The sequence below is a fragment of the Rana temporaria genome, chromosome 4 (genome assembly GCF_905171775.1).
Source record: "Rana temporaria chromosome 4, aRanTem1.1, whole genome shotgun sequence".
NCBI classification, from domain to species: Eukaryota; Metazoa; Chordata; class Amphibia; order Anura; family Ranidae; genus Rana; species Rana temporaria.
In genome coordinates, this window is record NC_053492.1 from 5,543,116 (window position 1) to 5,546,431 (window position 3,316).

The 3,316-nt window shown below is 49.6% G+C and overlaps 1 pseudogene; it reads left to right on the forward strand.

Annotated features, from left to right (window-relative positions):
- Window positions 1-2,740: 2,740 nt before the first annotated feature.
- On the forward strand, window positions 2,741-2,876 carry LOC120938696 (annotated as a pseudogene).
- Window positions 2,877-3,316: the final 440 nt, after the last annotated feature.

Genomic DNA, 3,316 nt, shown 5'->3' on the forward strand with positions numbered 1-3,316 from the left:
TACTGCACTCACCAACTCCTGATACTTCTACACCCACATGCTGATAAATCCCCCAGGACGCTGGGTTATGTCCCTTCATATAAATCACACTCCCACATTACCTCCCTCACCCTTCTGCTTCTCCTAACCTCTGGTGACATATCCACAAAGCCTGGGGTATAAGACCAAGTCCCAGATAGACTACAACTAATATAAATCTGCCCTCCAAAAATACAATTGCTGCCTCCTCAAGGTCAAGCAGACCTATATTTAAAGCGGGGGTTCGCCCTGTTAAAAAAAAAAAAAAGTTTTTTTTTATAAGACCATTAAATTCGGCATCGTAGCGCGAGCTACGGTATGCCGGTCTTACATTTTTTATGCCCGTACTCACTGCGGTATCGCTGATTGAAGAATCCGGGGAATGGGCGTTCCTATGGTGAGAGAAGGTGATTGACGGCCGGCCCTGGCACGTCACGCTTCTCCGGAAATAGCCGAAATAGGCTTGGCTATTCACGGCGCCTGCGCATAGCCTGTGCGCAGGCGTCGTGAATAGCCGAGACCTACTCCGGCTGTCTTCGGGGAGCGTGACGTGCCAGAGCCGGCCGTCAATCATCCTCCCTCTCCATAGGCACGCCCATTCCCCGCGGGAGTCGATTTCTTCAATCAGCGATACCACAGTGAGTACGGGGATTAAAAATTTAAGACCGGCATACCGTAGCTCGCGCTACGATGCCGAATTTAATGGTCTAATGATGGAAAGGAGGGTGAACTACCGCTTTAACTCTCAAACACCTTCTCATCCAGTCCCTTTCAACCCTTCTCCACCTTAAACTCTCTACTCCTTCCTCCACTACCGCCACCTACTAACTCGTTGGGATCGCCAATCACAAGATTGATCCAATTTGTGAGGAGATCGCCAATGTGCAGATACCTCCCCCATTTAAAACTCCATGTCCACAGATACAATCATTACTTCCCTTATTCAACTCAGTTACTATAGATGAGGTCACTAAATTGTTTTCTAACACCAGAGGCGGCTCTAGGCTTTGTGAGGCCTTAGGCAAATGTGACATGGGGCCCCACTCACACCCATGATGGGAAAAATACTTCAAGGACAAGAGCCTCTTCCCCACAAACCTGGCCAGTGGTTGTGGGGGTCTGCGGGCAGGGGGCTTATCGGAATCTGGAAGCCCCCTTTAACAAGATGGCCCCCAGACCCTGCACTTTAATAACTAAGGGGTGAACCCGCCCCCTTGTGACGTCATTGACTGAGGGCATGCTGGGTCATTGACGTCACAAGGGGTGGTGTCACCGATATTTACTGGTTGTTAGGGACGCTGTCGGCCCCACTCCTGAGTCAGGGCTCTTAACGCTGCCTGAGCACATCAGCGTTAAGGTCCCATTTCTTTTAAAACTGGGTTAATGCATTGGGTAAGTTAGATGGCCACGAGGCCCCTGTGAGTGTGAAGCCTTAGGCGACCGCCTAATTAAAGAGCCGCCTCTGTCTTACAGCCACCTAATTGCCTGTCTCCTGGACCCTGATCCCTTACAAATGCTACACTCACCCTCTGGCTCCTCTCTAACTCACATCTTCAACCTCTTCCTCTCTTCTGGCATATTCCCCAAATCTCTAAAACATGCGCTAGTCACCTCCATTCTTACAAAGCCCTCACTGGACCCCACCAATCTTACCAAACTACGCCCCATCTCCTTACTTTTCCTCCAAACTCCTTGAACACCTGGTCTACAACCGACTAAGCGATCATCTGACTAAGAACATACTTCTTGATCCCTTTTAGTCTGGATTTTGCCTCAACACTTCACAAATGACCTACTAATGGACTTAAACCAATAGACACTATTCTGTACCTCTCTGCTGCCTTTGACGGAGAGGACCGCCCCCCCCCCCCCTCAAAAAAACTCCACTCCTTTTGATCTCTGTGATTGTGCTCTTCACTGGTTCTCATCCTACTTATCCAACTGCACCCTGAGTGTCACAACTCTACTTCCTCCTCTTCCTTTCTCTGTTGGGGTCCCCCAAAGTTCTGTTCGTGAACCTCTCTTATTCTCCATCCTCACCTCCTCCCTGGGTCAGATGATAGCCTCTCATGGCTACCAATAGCATTTCTATGCTGATGACACCCAAATGTATCTCTCTACCCCTCAGACATATCAGCCTGGATGTCACACCACTTCCTCAAACTCAATCGATCCAAAACCAAGCTCATTACATTTCCTCACCCACATGCCTCTTCCCCTGATTTCCTTGCCAAGATTGATGACACAACTATCAACTCATTCCCACATACCAAGGTTCTGGGTGTGTACTCTGAACTATCCTTTCGGCCCCACATCCGATCACTGTCCAAATCTTGCTGCCTCAACCTCTTGCTGGTCATCTCTCACCTCGAAAACTGCAACTTCCTCCTCATTGGCTTACCTTTACATAGGCTATCCCCCTTCAGTCCATCATGGATGCTGATGCAAGGCTCATCCAACATAAATACCGCTCATCGACTGCCATCCCTGTCTGACTATCTCCTACTCTGTTTGTTTGCTTTTAGATAATCCCTAAAAACCCTCCTTTCCAGAGGAGCCTATCCTGTCCACACCTAACATCTGTACATTTATTTCCTCTATCAGCTCATCTCCCACCGTTATCACCTTTTGTATTATTTCACCCTGCCTCCTAGATTGTAGTCGCTAACGAGCAGGGCCCTCTGATTCATCCTGTGCTGGTCAAATTGTTAATGCTATATATATCGCTTCTCGGCCTTTTGGCTAAGATCAAGTGTAGTATCTGTTCTTATCAGTTGCCAGTAGGTGGTGCTATGCTGACCGTCCCCAGTACACGGCGAGGTGGAAAGGGATGGCGGTCGGCAGACGCTAAACCTGCTGGCGTGGAGGTGGAGGCCTTCTGATTTGGACGGAGAGGCATGAGGTCGAAGCTGGAAGGCTGGGCCTCTGGCCTGGATTTGGTGGTGCCTGAGAGAGAGAACCTTGCTCCTCTTTTCATCGGGAGGAGCGGTTAGTATTTCCCGAACGTGTTTAGGTGGGAAGGATTGGGGTTGTGGGAGCAGCCTGCTGAGGTGGGCTCTCCCCGATCTCTCTTCCTGGCTGGGTAGGGTGCTGCTGGTCCAGGCCAGGGGTCAGGGTCTGTTGAAAAGCCTGTGGAGATAGTGCTTCTGGAGTGGCAGTCCAGGGGTGCCATACATTGCACAAGTGTTTGAAGGGGCACTTACCATATGGCATTTTGGTCATGATCTCCACAACACACTTTTTAACACCTACCTCTAGGGCCAAGCCTTTTGGCTAGAATCAGGGGAATTTTTGTTCC